Source organism: Pipistrellus kuhlii, unplaced genomic scaffold (genome assembly GCF_014108245.1).
Source record: "Pipistrellus kuhlii isolate mPipKuh1 unplaced genomic scaffold, mPipKuh1.p scaffold_m20_p_2, whole genome shotgun sequence".
NCBI lineage: Eukaryota > Metazoa > Chordata > Mammalia > Chiroptera > Vespertilionidae > Pipistrellus > Pipistrellus kuhlii.
This window is the reverse complement of record NW_023425515.1, coordinates 27,827,717-27,848,346: the sequence shown is the minus strand read 5'-3', so window position 1 is coordinate 27,848,346 and position 20,630 is coordinate 27,827,717. Positions and strand designations below refer to the sequence as shown.

General features: G+C 43.1%; 1 long non-coding RNA gene and 1 pseudogene across 1 annotated transcript; both read right to left on the bottom strand.

Annotated features, from left to right (window-relative positions):
* Positions 1 to 4,740: 4,740 nt before the first annotated feature.
* LOC118722355 lies at positions 4,741 to 5,701 on the bottom strand (annotated as a pseudogene).
* A 10,444-nt stretch (positions 5,702 to 16,145) lies between these two features.
* Positions 16,146 to 20,138, bottom strand: LOC118723467. Its single transcript, XR_004989269.1, has 2 exons — positions 16,912 to 20,138; positions 16,146 to 16,437 (listed from the first exon to the last, which is right to left on the bottom strand). It is a non-coding gene; the product is annotated as an uncharacterized LOC118723467 (long non-coding RNA).
* Between the last annotated feature and the right edge of the window lie 492 nt (positions 20,139 to 20,630).

Here is a 20,630-nt window from a genome sequence, read left to right as displayed (position 1 = left end):
TCTTGCAATCAATGTTGATGGTTGACCCGGATCAACCCATGATTTTGTGTCTATGGGATTCTCAAAATAAATCCACTTTTCATTGCCAGTCACAAGTTGATGCAAAAAAAGACTTTCTTTTGTGCCGTGAAAGCAACATTTTACTGATGACTTTTCAGCTTTCCATTTGTCTTCTGTTCAGTTAATGTGGCACCCAATTTCCTTCCTTTAAAATCTTTTCCATTGCTTGTAAATGATCAGAAATTGTTTGCTGAGCAATGTTCAATCTTTCTGCAAGTTGTTTTTGAGTTTGACACACATGTTCATCCAATAATGCTTGTAATTGTCGGTCTTTACACTTTTTTGGTTGACCTGGATGTTCTTTGTCTTTCACATCAAAATCATCACTTTTAAAGGGTTTAAACCAGCATTCACAAGTATCTTGAGATGGAGCATGTTCACTATAAGCTTCCCGAAGTATTCAGCAGCACTTTTCTTCAAAATAAAATAATGAATTAAAACTTCTCACCAATGTTCTCTTTTTGGCACAAAAGTCAACATTTTTTAGTGTAAAAATATCTATGATGTTAACACCTTCAGCAAATTTGACATATGAATTTTTGAAGCTTGTTGACAATAGAACAAAGTAGCATACATATAAAATTACATATATATCAACATATGTGTAACTGTCTATTGAAAAAAATCCTCACTATTAACCAGTACACCCAGTATGTCTGTATATAATGTACTGCTTGGTCAGTTTGTGCTATTACAATGTATCATAAATGACAATAATAATATTTTGATTTGTGATTCTTTTTTTAGGTCTTGATGACTATTAACGCATTTACTATAACTCTCATGTACCTGTCTTATGAAATCAGGCATCAGTTTTCTTTCCTATGTGTGTCCTTAACCAAACAATTGCTTAATAGATGTCTGCTTAAAGTTTATATCTACTTTCTTCCATATGTAGCCATAAATCTTGGTATCTGGGATATTTTACTTCTACTGCCTCTCTCTCTCTCTCTCTCTCTCTCTCTCTCTCTCTCTCTCTCTCTATATATATATATATATATATATATATATATATATATATATTTTTTTTTTTTTTTTTTTTCAGAGAGGAAGGAAGAGGGAGAGAAGGATAGAAACATTAGTGATAAGAGAGAATCATTGATTGGCTGCCTCCTGCAAGCCTCCCATGGGGGATCGAGCCCATAATCTGGGCATGTGCCCTGACCAGGAATTGAACCGTGACCTCCTGGTTCATAGGTTGATGCTCAACCACTGAGCCACTCCGGCTGGTCTACTGCTGTTCTGAACTCATTTCTATTTTTCCTTTTTACTTTCTGACATATGGATTTTGAATAATGGGGTGTTTGCTATAGTGAATTTTATTTTCCCATGGGCTACAACATTTAATGATGAATTAGGCCATTACTGTAAGCACCAAGAAGAGCCAGCGACCCTGTGGTGGACTGTGAACCCCATGCTCTCTCCACCTCTCTGTCTCTTACTGTTCCTTTACCCTCCGAGTCTATGGTGTTACAGTCTCCATGGTGTTACATTAAGGTGTGATCCAAAGACCACACGCTCTCTGAGTCAAAGAAAGGGTTCCTTTCACCTTGCACTTTGCAGCCACTCACTGCATGTCAGTGGGACAAAAGAAAGTTTAAAACCTGGATTATGTGTTACCAGACATGTGGACTGTAGGGCCAATCAAATGAAAGCTAAAATTGGAGGATCACCAAAGGTGGCCAACTTTTATTAGCCAATTAAAAGCCTTCAAAACACCCTACCAACCATCTCAACTTAAAAAGAACATTAAATTAAAAAAAAAAAAAGTAGAAAAGACATAATCTCAGACTAAAGGATCCTCACAGTGTGAAAATTCAACATAACTTATACACCACAAAATCATAGATGTATGCTGGTAACATGAGATATTACCATTGTGAACTTGATAATAATTAGTAAATCCTGAGGTGATACAAAGGAGCAAATCATGAGGTTCACTTTTAATGATCTGCTGAGCCCTTTCCAATGTCTTCTGACGTCTTCCCTTCAATCCAGTGCCCATCACATTCTTTCAGGTCCACCCTGTGGCAGACGGTGGGTCTGGTCTAAGGTCAAAAGAGGAAAGGCCAGTAGGTCTGCCTGGGACTTGGTAGGTCTCTCATTCTGAGGTCAGTGTAAAAATGCTTGTTGCTCTTTGTTTCCTGGCTCATAACTCAACATCAGTTCCTCATTTTAGTTCTAAGTATTTTCACCTTGAGCACAATTGACTTCAATGATGAAAGAGATTCATGGATTGATTGCCTCCTGCACACCCCACACCAGGGATCGAGCCCCAAATCAGGGCATGTAACCCAACTGAGAATCAAATTGTGACCTTCTGGTTCAACCACTGAGCCACACCAGCCAGGCCATCCTATATAATAAAGATGTAATATGCAAATTGATGGTCACACCATCACAAGATGGCTGCCTACAACCAGGCCAGAAGCAGAGTTAGTGAGGGATGACCAAACGACTGAACAAGTAGGCTGTGTGTGGTGACCAGGCTGGCAGGGGGGTTAGTGAACGACAGGCTGCATGGGGCTATCAAGCTGGTGGGAGGGGGGGGGTGTTGGGGGGCAACCAGGCCAGCAAGAGGAGCAGTTAGGGATGACCAGGCTGGCAGAGGGGGGAAGTTGAGGGTGATCAGGCTATGGGGGGGGGGGGGGTAAGTAAGAGGCAACCAGGCTGGTGGAAGGGGCAGTTTGGTGTGACCAGGCTGGCAGGAGGGGGCAGTTGGGGGTGACCAGGCTAATAAGCAGGGGCAGTTGTGGGGTGATCGGGCTGGCAGGAGAGGGGAGTTAGGGGAGACCAGGCAGGAAGGCAGGTGAGCACTTAGAAGCCAGCAGTACAGGATTGTGAGAGGAACGTCCAACTGCCAGGGATGTCGCCTAAACCAGCAGTTGGACATCTCCTGAGGCGTCCCAGATTGGAGAGGGTGCAGGCTGGGCTGAGGCAATACCTCCCCCCCGCCCTGCCCCCGCCCCATGCACAAATTTCATGCACCGGGCCTCTAGTCTTTTCATAAACATCTTTGCTGTAAGCATTCTCACTGCAAACATTCCCACCACACTACTAATTGCTCTTCAGGCAACTCACCATAAAAGATAAACAACTGGTTGACAGTTTGTTTTACACTGGCAGACTTAATGATTGAAACTAGGTGTTAGTTTGGGTTTATTCCTGCACTGATGAGGTTCTTGGGCTTGCATTCTAGGTCTGCAGCTGGAACTGTGTGGCTTTGGACAAATTTCTTTCTCCAATTTTGACACTGGTTTTACCCTTATCTAAGTTAATGAGCTTTTCAGTCTTTCCAAAGAATTCACTGTAGTTTTCTAAGAAATAGTGATTCTCTTTTTGCAATCACATTTCATCAACTTGTGCAACTTTTAAGTAGTTACAATAACAAGTGCAATTAGGCAGAGATAGATTTGGGAGCATATGACTCAGTTAGTGGAGCAGAAGTGCAGAGAGTGCCAGGAATGGAGAGCATTGAACCCCCACAATCTAATTAGAAACACTTCCAATGCTGGCTGGTGGCTCAGTTGGTAGGGGCATCGTCCCATACCACAAAGGATTTCAGGTTTGGTTCCAGGTCAGGGCACATACCTCGGTTGTGGGTTGGATTCTCAGCATGTATAAGAAACAACCATTCAATGTTTTGCTCTCTCTTTCTTTTCGCCCCCTATCCTCTCTCTCTAAAATCAATGAACATATCTTCAGATGAGAATAATAATAATAAAAAAGAACATTTCTAATCCTGATGTAAAAACACTGAGAATATAGAGACTTGTTGGCTCCCTGTGAACAGAATAGGACCAAGAAGATGACACTCAGAGACAGTCTAGAGTCCCAGGAAGCCAGGGAGTTTCATTCTGTGGCTCAACTACCGTCATGTGGCGCCAGCTTCCGGTAAGATGTGGCTGAGAAAGGTCATGGGGGTGATAACATGTCCCCTTTGCCTGCCACAGCACTGGTTCCGCCTGCTGCTTTTGCACTTGTCCTGGGTATTTTATCTTGTAGGAATGTGACATTTAACGGTTGTGTTAAAGGAAACTGGGGTGCAGCTGTCAGACCTGCACTTGGCACTTACAGCTTTTCTGCCAGGGTCTTGTCTAGTAGCACGTCCGAGGCATGTTCAGCGAGCAGAGTTCTCTTTTTAACACGTGGCAAAACTGAAAGATGACCAGCTATAACCCGTCTCTATTCCCAACAAAGTATGCAAAGCACTTGCTGGGGAAAGAACATACACACAGACAACAAAAAAGTGGGCTCTGCCATCTAGCCGCCTGCGTGGCACCAGCTAGCTAGTGGTGGTAGGGGTGGAACGTTGTGGTTCTGACCTCCTCTGAACCCACTGCCACCAGCAGGGGTGTCCCCTCTGGAGCCTGGCACTGAGGGGCCCCCATAGGAAGGGGGCTGCTGGCTGGGGTCTGAAAAACCCCTTCCAAAGCTGGTCAAGTCCTGTCCATAACCCAGCTTGTGGTCAGCAAACTGTGGCTCACAAGGCACATGCGGCTCTTTGGCCCTTTGAGTGTGGCTCTTCCACAAAATACCACGGCCTGGGCGAGTCTATTTTGAAGAAGTGGCATTAGAAGAAGTTTACGTTTAAAAAAATTGGCTCTCAAAAGAAATTTCAATCGTTGTACTGTTGATATTTGGCTCTGTTGACTAATGAGTTTGCCAACCACCTAGGTCCTAGGCCATATCACTGCTCAGCCTGACCATTAGAGAGTCCACAAAGTATGGGCCCGGAGCCGCCGGGTCTTGAGAATGGGTGCCTAGGCCATACTGACTGTAGGGGAAGTCTGGCTGTGCCCTTAGGGCTTGCTCATATCCAGGGCAGCCTGAGAGGGAGGCTGCGGAAAGGTCAGAGGTGCTGCCCCAGGAGTGGCAGGTGGAGGGGGACCCCTGGTGGCTGCAAACTGATCTGGTGGTGGAGATGGAGGCTCAGAGGCAAATTTGAATTAGGGTGGAGGAGGGGGCTGGGCGCCTTAGCCCTGTAGGAAGCCCTGTGGAGGAGGGAACCCTCCAGAAGGGGTGGACACAGTGTAAGAGGTGAATGGCGGTGGTGGTGGGGGAACTCCTCTCCCCGCAGGGGGCTGTCCGCAGCCACCAATTTGCCTGTCCTGCTGACACCCCATTCCCGTGGGCCCTAGCCTTGGTGCCACATAGGTAGAGGTCGGCCTGCCAGCCATTGGCGGGCACTGGGCATGTCACGGCTGCCCCACTGGCTGATCCCTGGCTGGCTAGGTACTTGACTTTCACTGTAGCGAGCCTCAGCCCGTTTAACCTCCCTCATTTTGCCCATTATGTCATGAAAAGGCATATTGACAGCCTAGTCCACTGATTGTTCTTCCTTGAAAGTAATAAATCCAAAATCTCGAGGCCTCTTCTTTTCTGCATCGTAGATCATGACCACTTCTGTGCCGAATTTTCTGAAGTATTCCCTGCGCTCTGTCTCACTACGATTGTGAGGAATTCCACTAACAAATATCTTATTTGATTCATTGTTGTCGTCCCTGGGTCTTTTCCGACAGCCTTCTTTTGGCCCTGTCCTCTCTGGCTGCATTCCCGGAGGGGCACATGGCTTTGGGTCTATATTTTGACCATCCAGTGTGTGTGGTCTGCTGGCCAGCAACTTGTGAACTTGGGACAGTCACAAACTTGGCAGGAAAATCACGATTCAACCTTGAGGGGAGGGGCAGATGTGAGGCTTTTGGAGGCGGCTGTGGGTGTCTAAAGTTTTAAAATATATTTCTATCTCTAACCCATCAGCACAATAAAAAAAAAAAAAGTCACTGGTTCAACAACAGGGTTTTAAAAGGTCTGCAGCTTTAATTCAAAACTTCAGGTTTCTTTTTCTTCCTTTTATTTTTTTGAAATTATTTTCCTGAGCCTTTTATTTTACCGTATATTGTAAACTTTTATGTTAAAGAAAAAAATGTACATTTACAAATTGTGAGATTTTTAAGAGAAATTTTCTACAATGTTTACTGGCTTATTTTTTAACTAGAGGCCCGGTGCACAAAATTTGTGCATGGGGGTGTATGTCCCTCAGCCCATCCTGCACCCTCTCCAATCTGGGACCCCTCAAGGGATGTCCAACTGCCTGTTTAGGGCTGATCGGACATCCAATCGGGTCTAAAAGGCAATCAGAGATCCCTCTCACAATCCAGGACTGCTGGTTCCCAACTGCTTGCTTGCTGGCCTTCCTGATTGCCCCTAAGCACTTCTGCCTGCCAGCCTGATCACCCCCTAATCACTCCCCTGACAGCCTTATTGATGCCTAACTGCTCCACTGCCAGCCTAGTGCGCGCCCCCCCCCCCCCCAACTGCCCTTCCCTGTAGGCCCGGTTGTCCCCAACTTCCCTCCTTTGTTGGCCTGGTCAACTCTAACTTCCCTCCCCTGAAGGCTTGATTGCCCCAACTGCCTTCCTTTGCAGGCCTGGTCCCTCCCAACTGCCCTCTCCTTTTGGCCTGATCACCTACAGCTGCCCTCCCTTTCAGACCTGGTCCCTCCTAATTGCCATCCCTTGCTGGCCATCTTGTGGGGGCCATCTTGTGTCCACATGGGGGCAGCCATCTTGTGTATTGGAGTGATGGTTAATTTGCATATTACTCTTTTACTAGATAGGATTTAAAACAGGGTTTTTGTCAGCACTGGTGGATGTGAGGGGCATTTTTGGTCCCCATACTCCTGGCTTTGAGGGTTGGGACTTGTTGGTCCAGAAACTCTGGAGCTTAAAAAAAGCAATCTACTGAGTGTGTTTCGTTTTTGTTTATTCCTTGCTTTTGTAGATTGATCTGCCTGGCAGTGTCTACAAGTGCACCATGGGGGCTGCACCCGCCTGGCTCGGCTGGCAACCACACCTATCCCCCACCCCCCACCCCCTGTCCAACTGCATTAGGACCAGGAGGTCTTGTCAGCCTACTTCCGCACATGTGGCTTCAGGGCATCCCCACTGACCAGTTTGATCCTGGTTTGAATAAAGTGCATTTGGATTAGAAAAAAATATATATAGTGGGCTCTGACATGTGCTGTTAGTAAAAGCCAGTTCCTTCCCGTCTCAGGTGGGAAAAATATTTGGTGGGGAAAACAATGAAGTGCCCTCCTTCAGCCCCCCCAGTTGTGCCATGGCTCTCACCAGTCTTCAAGTTACATGAAGCCACCAGGCTGCCAGGAGCCAGTCATGGGAAATGGGGAAATTATCGATTAAGAACACTTGCAATAAGTGCAGGAAAGAGAGGCTGAGCTTCCCTCCCGAGAGCATAATGTGAACACTTGTTACAATGGTCAGGAGCTTTAATTCCTCTCTAAATCTACTCAGGCTGGTAATTATTTTAAGAAGACTGTGCCCACGCTGACAGTGCATAACACTGCAGAAGGTACGGTTACATTTCAGCTTGTGAAGCACGATTTTCAATTAAATAAAATAATTGTTCTCCTACATTAATCTTACTCATTTTGGATTCTGTGGTTTCTTGCACATGCACAGAAAATTCATGAAAGCTGTTTCTGTGTCAGCTTCACCGTCAGAAGGAAATCTTGGCATACAGAAGAATGAGGCCAATTTTATATCAGTGCTATTAGATACTTTTAAGAAATGTTGAGGTTAATCTCACTAATGGGCTCCGGTGTTTTCATTCAATGGATAGAATTAAAATAAAGCTTTTATAATTCATTTTGTTGAAGTGAAACATCTTACATTATTGATAATGAGTAATTGTCCTTTTTGTTAAAATGTTCCCCATTAAGTTAAAGGTATTCATTTTGGAGTGTTAATACAAGCATAATTTTGGTGAAGCCAAGAGTCATGATAAAAACAATGTTCTTGCTAAATTATGAATCCTATGGAATAGAATTTAGATTTGATTTTCGTATATATTGATTTTGGACAATTCATCCAAAGAAGTTGTGATAGTCTGTCAATTAAAGCAGAAGATATATTGCCAAATTTTACATCACACACACACACACACACACACACACACACACACACACAACACCCACACACCCACACACTGAATAACAGAGACATAAATAAAATGTCTCAAAAAGGTAATATTCACTTTCTCTCTTTGCTTCCCATCATCAACTGGATTTCAGAAATGCTTGCACTTTTGAAGAATTACTGTGTAAATCACTCTAGTGTTCTAAAATGTCAAATGGGATTACAAGCAAACCATCCATATTTGATTGCCTTTTGCTTAAAATCAGTTGCCATCTTTCATCAGAGTAGTCAGCCAATGGAATATGAAAGTCCCTAAGAACCAAACAGCTCTTTAAGTGTTGTGCAAACCCCCTGAAAACAAAGCTTGTGATGGAAAATACAACATATCCCTAGAATACCAGAGGGAGAAACTGAACAAAGTACATAAGGAGAGATAAAACATGTGTAGACTTAATTTTGAAGTTCTATAATTTATATTTAGGATATCTCAAAGTTTGGGTTGAGTCTTTTGATGGAATAAAATTAAGAAGGTCTACTATTTTCCAAGATCTAGATAAGGTAAAGCATTCAAAAGAATCAGAGGGTCAACTTGTTTCACAATTTTTGTCATAAAAATGTTTCTCAAAGAATATGAACAAAGCAACGGAATCTGTAAGAATATTTGGGCCGGAGTTAAACATTTCAATAAGAAAAATGGTAACAGAATAAAACCCTCCCTTTTCTCAGAATTTGCTCTGACTTCACTAGAAGGAACAATAAAAAAATGTCAAAAATTGCAAATTTATTAACCACAAATGAACACATAAGGAGACTGTGGATCATTCTACTTAAAATGAAGACTAGGTTATACTTCAAAAATGTATTTTTTAATAAAAATATCAGCAGTATACTATTAAAGATAGATATGGCCTAAAAAAACAATTAAATTATATAAATATATACCAAGAATAATTTTCCTATTTATTTTTTAAAACATTCAGAAAATCAGTATATATTCTCTTTATGTTGATTTAATCTACACGAACTCACTTTGAAAATAGTTTGAGAATAGAACTATTTTATAGTACCATCAATAAGATAAATCCAATAGTCAATAAATAAAAAAATTCAGTAATTTTACATTTAATTATTTTTACTATTCCCTTCTGCTCCTCAAAGTGTCCCAGTTTGGACAATGAATTCTCCCTGGCATCTGCAATCAAAAGTGTGGTGATCTATTAGTGATGTCTGCGTGAGTGTAAGACTGTCTTGGGGCATTTTCTAACCTTGGCAATTCTTGCTGGAGAATAATAGTTATCATAACTATGAATCCCAACCTTTCCAGTAAAAAGGGAAAGTGCTTATGCTGGCCCTAAAGAAGACCCTAAAAGAGGATTTTCCAAAGGTCTCCCACTACCCGGTTGTTAGAGGGCAAATATTTTCAGTCAATCTAAGAAGCCAGGAGCAGAAGCTGCACATCAGATAAATGTCAATGTCTCCCGAATTCCATGATTGAAATGGCTTGTGTGACCCCCACTTTATCAGCTTCTTGCTCACTCTATCTTTTCGGTCTCTGTATCAGTTCCAAAGAGTTTCAGGATGTGAAGCGCTGACAGGTAAGAAGAGAAGGGAGAGAGGGGAGAGGCTGCCTAGGGAATCAGCGCTGGGGCACCTGCCTGTGAAAAGGGGATTTTGCAAGGGAGGCTGCTTACCCTGCTTGGCCTGCTCTCCCTTCACACAGAAGTTCCCCTTCTTTACTTTCTCACCATCAACCAGTGCCTTCTCATCTCTGGGACCCTAATCGGATATATGTCCCTCCCGTCAGCACTTTCTAGTGAATGTTCTCAGCTCTCTGCCTGCTTTCCACCATGTCCCCAGCTCTGGGTCAAGACCGCTGTCCTCCCTATCTGCTTCCCACTGCAGGCACTGAAGGATGATGGAGAAACATCTGATAGCGCCAGGCACCCGGGGACTGCAAATGTTCAAGGTGAACACACTCTCCCGATTGGTCGTACGTTGGGCAGTGTGTCCTGACTCAGCTCTCCATTCGCCACAGACCTTTGCCTTGTCCTCAAACCATGCAAGCCCCACCGCTGATGCCCTTGCATATTGCTCCGATGTAAATGGTAAAAAACCATCGGCTGAGAGCTGTCTTAGCTCCTTGCTCCTTACAGAAAAGGCCACGTGGTGCTGCACAGGCCCCTGCTCTTTTACGTGGGTCAGAGTGGGAGCAGTTTGCCTCCTAAACCAAGGCCCTGTCTCCATCCATGCTCTGTGTCTTTCCTCCACCTTCTATGCCCACTCTCCTGAAGCTTCATCCCTTTCTTTTCTGCTGGCATCAGCAACAAGCCTGCTCAGGACTTTCCATCATAGAAAGTCTTTGCTTAACTCCTGCTATGATCCGGCTGGTGTTCCCCCAAATTTCTACGTTGAATTTCTAACCTCAGTGTGATGGTATTTGGAGATGGTATTAAGAGCTTAGCGCCCTTAAGAGTATAAAGTGACCTCTATAGCACTCCTGCTCTCACCCTGGGCTCCCACCCACCATGTGGGAACTCAGAGAGGAGGCAACCCTCCACAAGGCCGGGAGAGTGCTCTCACCAGAAATCAACCCTCCTGGCACCCCGATCTCAAGCTTCCAGTTTCCAGAACTATGAGAAATAACTTTCTGTGGTTTGTTACCCACTCTAATGTTTTGTATGGCAGTATGAACTGACTAACCATCTCACCGTGCCCTCCAGCTAGCACCCTAGCAATCTCAGCTTTCTCTCATTCAACTCATTTACAATCCACTGATGTCATAGGATGACAATAGTGCTGAAAAAGAAAGTTTAAGTAAGGTCGCAGGCCAGCACGGCGCTGGAGCCAACTTGCTCTGAACAATGGGGAAAACAAATGTTCACTAAGTAACTGTGATCTGGTAAAGAAGTACCACGTGGATCCTGTGAGAACCCCATATATTTCCCCAGCCTGCTCTGGGGCATGAGACTGATGATGGTGTCCCCTTTTATACCATCATATGAAGGATGTGTGGGAGCCGACCGGGTTACTGAAGAGGGGAGTACAATCCCCAGGCCAAAGAATTGTGTAGAAAAGGTCTGAGTTAGGAAGGAGGATGATATCTTTGAGGTGAAGGAAGGTCACAGGGCTGGCACATAGTGGGCGAGGGAAAGAGTGGCCCAAGGTGGATATGCCTGGGAGACAGGCAGGACCTCAAAAGCCAAGCCAGGGACTTTGAACACTATCTTGAGGGCAAGAGAGAGCCAGTAACGGGTTTGCAGTGGAAGGGCAATGGGGTAGCACTTGCATTTAAAGAAAACCGCTCGTCTGCTGGTGGAGTTGGAGCGAAGGAGATGGAGTGAATATCAGGAAAGTTATCTTCAGCAATCATTAAGCACCTCTCAGAGAACTTCTTTCCGAGACAGCGCTCAGTATTTTTTTCACACACGTTGAGGTCAAAGGGTTGGTCAATGGACTCAACTCAGTGACCTGTGCTTGCCCACATAAGGCCTTGACTACATAAGGCTTGGTATAAAAAGTACCAAGTCCTGAAGACAGACTGTCAAAAGGAAGATTCCTCTTGGCTGGGAGTCTATCTCGTGTAGACATGAGTGAGTTTCTGGCTTCTTGGACCATTGATATTCCTTTCCCCCATGGCAGCCTCCCTGGAAATCAGCACAGCAGATGGTGGCTTGCAGATTGGAACAGGGAAATGAAAACGTTTTCACGGCCTCTGTCAACCAGCAAGTGACTGTCAAGCCCTGGAGCCTTAGCTGGCTCCAAATTCTCCATCAATTAGCAGTCCCAAAGAGACATCTGAGTATTTTGTTTATTCATGGAGACTATTTCTTTTACTTTTTTCTTTCTTTTATTCCTTTCTCCTTTCTGTCCTTCCTCCCTCCTTCCCATTCCTTTCTTCCTTACTCCCTCCCTTCCTTCCTTCCTTCCTTCCTTCCTTCCTTCCTTCCTTCCTTCCTTCCTCCCTCCCTCCCTCCCTCCCTCCCTCCCTCCTTCCCTCCCTCTCTCCCTCCCTCCCTCCCTTCCTTCCTTCCAGCAAGAAATGGAGAAAGACATTCTTCAGGTTATGGTTGATAAATCACACAGTATCCATCCACCACCACTTTATCTCAGTAAGCAGGTGCTACTCATTTCCTGAAAAATAAAGTCAAAGTTTGATGCTGTGATTCAAGTCTCTGCTCAGATGTCTACACCATCTTCATTGCTCCCCTGCATGCTCATAAACTATTATTTGGTCCCTGTATAGGCCCTGAATTTTCTCTCTCTTTTTGTTGTTGTTTATTCTTTCATTCAACAAATATTTATTAAACACCCAGTATGTACCCAGATGATAGGGATAAAGTAATGAACAAAGCAAAGTTTCTACTTTCATAGAATTTACATTATGGTGAGACAGGTAATAAATGCCATTTGATCATCTTTATTTTTGTGTATGTCTGAAAAAAAAAAGTAAAATTCACCGCAAATTGAACCATGTGAAAAAATACTACTATGAACATTTTAAGACTAATTTTCTAGACATTTCTCTCTATATACATTGCACTCCCCCACCCCCATGCAGGCAAGCACTTTTATATCACTTTTATATAGATAAAAGAAATTATACCCTTGCTTGTTTTGAACTTAAGAAATTGTTAAGGAAATTTTCCCCTGCTATAGAGTACTAATAGATATCACCTTTCTTAATGTTTGCATAGTATTCTATTAAATGTTTTGACTATAACTCCACCCTTTGAATGACCTTTATGTTATTTTCTCACTCCCTTTAGTTTTCCAGCCTGAAGTTCCCTTTTATTCATTAACAGATATTCATTTACATTCATTAACAGATATTCATGACTGGAACACTCAGCTGCTTCAGCCATCTGCTCAAATATCAGAAAATCTTCTCTGAGCAGCCTACACAGAATAATACCTTTCCTCCTTACTCTGATTTATTTCTCTTCAAGTCACAGACCTGAAGGAATTGAAGGTTCAAGTCATGTGCCCCTCTATGAATGGATGAAAGGCCACTTCAGGCTGGACAAATACTAAGGAGAATGTGAAAGACCACAGAGCTGGTTGTGGAGGATCTGAGACAAGAGAATCAAGCTCTGATTCTTAGTCCAGGGTTTCTTCTGCTGTAGCACATCCTCTTATTAAAAGGAGAAAATGTATCTCCATTAATGAATATGTTGCTGTCTTTCTATTAAAATCTAGACAGTGCTTATTGAACTTTAATGTGCATCTGAATGGATCGGGGACCTTGTTAAAATGCAAACTCTTGTCCAGCGGGCCCGGGGTCAGGCCAAAGATGCTGCATTTCTAACAAGCCCCCAGGTGCTGCCAAGTCTGTCAGGCCATGGGTCACTTTGGGAGCAGCAAGTATCTAGAAGTTCCTAGATGGCTAAAGTGTTAGAAAGATACCCCAAACTACAACAGCATTGCCTGCCTGGGCCAATTACAATATTTGTTCTATCATCAGAATTCTACCAATAAAAATTCCTTTCCATTTTTATTGTCTTCCCATCCCCAGAGCCAAGATCAGCCTCGCACACATGTGGCACCACACTCTACTTTCCTTCTTTCTCTCTACCTTCTCCATTGCTTCTTGGACAGCTTCACCTGTTCTATACTCAAGCCCGCTCTCTCCCCATTTAAGTGGTTCTCTGGGCTTCTTCCCCTGGATCAGGGTGTTGTCCATCTTTGTCCTCCCCAAATGTGCTCACTGACAACAGTATATACAATATCTTAACCTGCTGTCATGAATCTCAACCCCGGGTTCACATTTGAATAACCTGGGAGATTGTAATGAACATTGATGCCAAGATCACATACCAAACCAGTTAAATAAAAGCTTCCTTTATAGAAAGTGGCCATGCATAATTTTTTTTTGAGAGAGAGAGAAATGGAGTGATAGAAACATTAATTGGCTGCCTCCTAGATACTCCCAACTGGGGGTCGAGCCCTCAAGCAGGGCATGTGCCCTGACCGGAAATTGAACCAGTAACTTCTTGGTTCATGGGTCAATGCTCAATCACTGAGCCATACCAGCTGCGCCCAGTATACTAGTAAATATGTTTAACACTCCTTAGTGATTCTAATATGCAGTCAGGATTGAGGACCACTAATCTCCAGATAGATCACAAACATCATCAGTAGCTGAGATCTCTTACCTGAGCATCCTGCATGAATTTGTTTTTTAATCAGAGTTATTGAGGAATGGTACACAATAAAGTGCATATATTTCAAGTTTGATAAGTATTGACATAGGCTTATGCCCATAAAACCTCATCACAAAGACAGTGAACATAAGTACTATTCCCAAAACTTTCATCATGGCTCTTTGTTACCCGCTTCTTCCACCTTTTCTCCCATGCCAAGCCAGCCCTAGGTGATCATTGATCTACTTTTTGTCACTATTGAATTCTTTGAATTTTCCAGAATATTCTATACATAGGATTTATAAAAATTTGAATTTTCTATAGATAAAGTCATACAGTCTTTACCTTTTGTTCTGCCTCATTTCAGTCAGTATATTTGAGATTCATCTGCTTTGTTGTATATGTGGTTCTTTTTTATCGCTGTGTAGTGTTTCATTGGATGTATATAGTTCAACCTATTTATCCATTCATCTGTTTATGGATTTTGGGTTATTTGCAGTTTGGTGTTATTTCAAATAAAGCTGTTGTGAGAATTCATTTACAAGTCCTTGTATGGACATACATTTTCATTTCTCTTGGGTAAATATCTAGGAGTGAATGACTGGGTTGTATGGTAGATGTATGCTTATCTTTTCATGTAATGGCCAAGCTATTTTCTGAAGTTGTTGCAATATTTTATATCCTCATGAACAACGTACAAGAGTCTTTGCTAACTTGGCATTGTCAGTCTTAGGAGTGGAGTGTAAAACCAAGAGAGGCATAGTGGAAGAAACTGGAGCTCAAAGATGTTAAATAATTGGCCTCAAGCACCTGATAAGTGGTTGAGTTGGTGCAAATCCAGACTCAATGCTTACAAGGCGATTTGTGCTCTTAGACTCTTTGTATTGTGAGAACTCAGCGGGTGCCCAGCATATCTCAGCAGAGCCACTGTTTTCTTCCTTGGTCTCTTTTCATGTGTGCTAAGGACAAGGAGGTCAGTCTCCTGTGTTTCCTAGCCTTTCTGGAACAGACCAAGAGCCACGACAGCATCATCCACCCTATAGTGATAGAAACCATCTCTGTGTCCATGAATTCCTGCTTCACCTTTTGGCTCCATCCCCTCCAAACACCAGAGATAAAATACCTCCAGTGCAACCTCCCAATGGTCACCACCTCTGGGAGATTCCAGAGCAGGCACCTGACTCACTGATGCTTTCTGGAGAAAGGGGCCCCACTCTTGCATGGACCACCTCCCCAGCTCCAGCGAGGGGTCCTTTCTCTAGGCTCTTACAGTACAAATATCCTGATCATTCCCCTCTCATTGCATTTCCCACACAGAGATCATGATCTTTTTATATGTCTGGCTCCACCAGTAGAATCTAAACCCACATAGTTGGTTTTCCTCCCTAACCTTTTATCTGAACTTTAAACAAGTGATATATATATATATATATATATATATATATATATATATATATTCAATATATATATATTTGTGGAATGATCGAGGGACCATATACTAAAGGAACCACGAGTTTTACATTGTGTAATAGTGATAGCTGTGTTTCTCTGAGAGGCGTGTGTGCCACACTCTTACAAAAGATAGACTGATTTTAATGGCACATCAAGGGTCTTATAGTCTAAATCTCATAAAGAAATGAGTCTCGCCCTAACCAGTCTGGCTCAATGAATAGAGCATCGGCCTGCAGACTGAAAGGTCCCAGGTTTGATTCCAGTCAAGGTCATGTACCTTGGTTGCAGGAGGGTGTGCAGGGGGTGTGCAGGAGGCAGCTGATCGATGTTTCTAACTCTTTATCCCTCTCCCTTCCTCTCTGTAAAATAAAATCAATAAAAGTTCCTTCACACTTCCCCTCTTGTCTCTCCCTCAATGAGTCCTCCTTACAATGCGAGTGCAGCTGGCCCTGCTTTTACAGGTGACGTGACTTGCTGAGGGTTACACAGGCTGCCTACAGAGGAATCAGGATTAGAATCTGAAGTTAGTGCCTGGTTGCTATGAAAGAGTCTCATCACCTAGGAAACAGTTTTATTGACTTGGGGAGGTAAGGAGGCTCCTAAAGAAAAATATGTCTAATACCACCCCACAGGAGGAAAATCCAAGGAGAAAAGAGCCAGAGGCAAAGAGAGAGGGTTGATGTCCTTCAGCCGTGTCATCATTTTCTCTCGATCCCCAGCAAACCCCTCTGCTGTCCACCAGGAAGGAACAGAAGGATGCTTCAATTAGGGGGCGCTGTGTCTCAGTCAATAGCAGCCCAATGTATACCGGCTGATGCGTACCTCAGTCCAAGATCCGGAGTTAGGTGCTGTGGGAAACAAAAAGTTGAGGGGTCATTCTCTGCCACTGCGGGTGATTCTCTGAACAAAAAACAATTCATGCAGCAAGCAGTGTTCACACATTCAGAAGAAGTCTACTTATTCAGTAAAGATTTACTAAGTGCTCGTTATTTCCCAGGCAATGTTCTAGGGCTACAGAGGTGAAATCACCAAGCTTGTGCCCTTGTGGTACTTCCATTTTATTGAAGAAGAATGGGGGTAGATAAACATTTATCTGCCTTAAGGAATTTGCCCAAATAACAGCCAAGCGATGGCAGAGTAGGATTCAAACCTCTGTAGTCCAATTCCAGATCCCAACTCTTTGCCAACATCCTATTCTACACAAAAACCTAAAATTCTCGAGCTAGAAAACCTGGCATCTAGGGCCCAAGGGCTTCTTCCCAGAAATGGAAGCAAAACCAGTCTGACTTTATCACAAATAAAATAGATAAGCCAGAACTCACCTCCAGAATTCACATTATTTGTGATTTCCTGTCCCCAGATCTTCAGCTGGTGAAGTGACACACACCAAGCAATGAAATGTGAGCTTGCAATGGTGTGTGACTACTGTTCCCTAAAACCAACTCTGCTTATGATTATTAAGCGATGTATGTTTGCTGTTTCACGATACCTCACTATTCTACCAGCCTGGTTGCTAATCTGCTGTTATTTTAGGAGGCACCGGAAAACAGGGTACACGTTGGGGAAGAAGAAAAGAGACGAACAGTAGATTTGGAAATGTGGTGAGGAGGAGCTGACTGCCTCTTAGCTCGTAGTAACAACTCAGCCCTTCAGAATCCAAGAGGAAAACAGCTGCAAGCACAGACCCCATGATGGTGGCGGTGTGGCTTAGATTTCAATTCGGTCAGGATTTGTGACTTCACCGGACGGTGCTAATGAAACACAGGGCGCGTGGACTCGTGTTTTTTTTCTGCTTGACATTTAGTTGCTGCATGAAGCATGCCTAGGACGCTAACTGCCTGCTGATAGGTGTTTTCAGGATGGACAGATGATTCAAAAATAAACAAGTGGGAATACTGAAAAGAAGAAAGCACTACAGAGTTTAAGATCTAGGCTCTGGACAACTTTAAACTCTCAACTCTATTTAATTCATGATTCTCTCAATCATAACAGGTGATGTAAGCGTTCCTTTCCCACCCTCAGCCCCACCTGCACTTTCTTCTCGCATTACATTTCAAAATAAAGACCCTTCTCTTCTGGCTTCTAAGTTCAAGTCCTTTAGTGGTGCCCTCAGTTCTCATTCTTTCCATCTCCCGTGGACACTGCACTGATTATAACTTCTCTCGTACCTTCGATTGCTCCCTCGAGATTAGCACCTTACCTTGAGTCTAGCAAGTGCCAGAGCCTGTTCGTTACTAAATCAAAATCACCCTGCCAACCACAGCCTTTCTTTGGTCTTGCTTCCCTGTCACGCTACTGTACTCTCTCCCCTTCCCTTCACTGTAGACCTCCCAAGTCCTCGTCACCGTTCATTCTTCACTCCCTGTAATCTGTCTCCTGCTCAGTCATTTTAGAACCTGTTCTTGTGAAGGCTTCCGGGAGGCCTCCTGATTGTTTTAAGCCACTGAGTTCTGCCGTGGCTCGTTACACAGCAATAGCTGACTAATACAGTGGCAGAGCTGAGATCTTGCCCCATGTGACCACTGTCTTTCCCTGTCAGCACGCACTGGAGAGTCAGGCTAATGAATGCATTGCTGGGAGGGCTTCGGCTTTCAAGTGAAGGAGGCACAGAGAATATTTACAACTTTTGTTGTTGCCTTTTTTTTTTTTTTTTTAACACCTGACTCACATTAAGGAGTATTATGGATAGAGAGAAGAGTGGGAGGGAGGGGTGGCCGGACTTTAAAGGAGAATTCATCCCTTGGGAAGCTCATTTTCTTACCCCAGGTGTTTCTTACTTGCTTCCTGGCACGACCGTAGTTGGGATGTCTGAACTCTCTCTCCACAAGTCTACATCATTGTGAACGTCCAGTTCAACTAATTTTTCACAGGAGGGAGCTGAGGCCTGGAGTGGCCACATGACTTGCTCAAGGTTTCAAATTCTGTTAAATGCCAGGATTTTATACTTCCTTACTTATATGCCTGGCCCAAGTTAATTAAGCACCCTCCACTTCAAAGGGGTAGCTACACTCAGCTCAAAGGGTAGTTAGGAGCCATAAATGATATAATGCATGTCAAGTGTTTGATATACTTCAAGGACTCATTAATAAGTAATTTAGCACCATTTTAATAATAATAATAATAATAATAATAATAATAAACTAGAGCTTTCCTAAGCTCAGTGTATATGCTTGGAAAGTAAAAAACAAAACAAAGAAGCAGGCCAAATCTGAATAAATTCACATCACAAAAACCTTTGAAATTGTGCATTCTGCACAGTGTACCTCCTACTTTGATTAAGTCCCCTTTGCAACATAAAATAGGTCTTGAGTACTTTTGGTCCCACTTGGGAACCTGTTGGTCACTGATGTCAGAAACCCAAGTGACTAGTTTAAGCACAAAGAGGCATAAGGAAACCAGGGAGGGGTCTCAGAGAACCTACAGACAGAAGATAAGCTGGGCCTCAACTGGGGACCTTCTATAGTATCTTTGCCCCCTTATCGCTTCTTTTTCTACCAGCTTCATTGTTTTCTCTCACTGACCACTGGCTTTCTCGACACTGAAAATACCAGCTGCCCCAAATTTTCCAGACTTTAGAGCAAGACTAACTTGAGGCTTGATCCCAAATTGTTATACAATCTTCCCTAAAGCAACGTATTTAAATCCTGGCAAGTGGCCCTGAAGGAACACAGCAACTTGAGAAGAGCCCAGTGGGTGGAGTTGGAGGTGGGAGAGGTTGTCCCGCAGCTCACTGAGGTTCATTATTCTTTCATATTCTCCCTCCACGCCTAGGGCAAGACGAACATTTGTCTTATCTCAAGTTCTGCAACAATAACGTTATATCACCTTCAGAAATCCTGCAAAAGCACCGTAACTTTAGCAAAGCCAATTCTCACTCCAGTGAATATTGCTAAGTACCTAGCGAGAAAATCTGCACAGTAAGACAGGAAGGTATAAGCAGGTTATGGAGGCTGGTGGGGATCAGCTATACAAACTTGCTACTGCAGTTCAATTCCAGTTCTGTGTGGATCTTGAGTTTTATTCCCATTCCTCTTCCTCTAAAACAAACCTCTTTTCACATGAAGAAAAAACAGACTGTATTTGCAGTTGCTAATCTAAAATGTGTTGCATGTTGCATTGCATAGGTTGATTTGTATCTTAGTAGGCAGCATAGCATGGTGCATTGCTCTCAAACTTCAGTCTATTTGCTTATCAGTCCTATCTGCCATATCTGAGTGGCATCCTATTCTTTACTAGTTCTATTTCTGATGTAAACTTAAATATCCACTTTTATCTTATCTGTCTTTGTTTGATATGCCAGTTCCAATTTTCCCTAGCACAGATGACAAAAACAACCTAATTTAAAAGATCTTGACTTTAACCACTTCCAGTTATCTTGTATACCTCCTCACTTTGGGGAATACTACTGTGGAAAAATAATAAACATCTCATGGCTCCTATTTGCAAAAAATTTTATCTGAATCGAACACATTTCTTTGATGACGTGTTTGTATAGAAAATAGAAGGTCTGTGTCTTTAGGGGAATAAATAAGAAGCATCTCTTATTTATCTATCCTGTGGCTCAGAAATGGGTATTAAATCTTATTTCTGTGACTAGAGGCCCAGTGCACAAAATTTGTGCAAGGGGCTCGGCCCTCGAAGCCCCAGCTTCATCCGGAAGGTCATCTGGATGGCTGTTCTGCTGTTCAGTCTAATTAGCATATTAGCTCTTTATTATAAAGGATATGGTTTTGCTTACCATAAAACTAATTTTTAATCACACAATACATAAATGCATTTTTTCATCTAAAAGAGTAAAATATTACAGTTAAGTCTAAAATCCTCTTTGATTGTCACCTCCCACTACCTATTAGGATAAATCTAAGTTATTGCATCCTTCCTGACTTCTTTCTTTGCTTGTGGCCACTGGAGTCTCTGTTCTGTTTAACGGTCACTTAATGACTGTGTCAGAGAGTTCCTTAGATGCATGAACCTACATGTCCCCCACTCTTTGCCAAGGGGCTATGTGCTGGAGCACACCTTCAATGCACAGGGAGTTTAC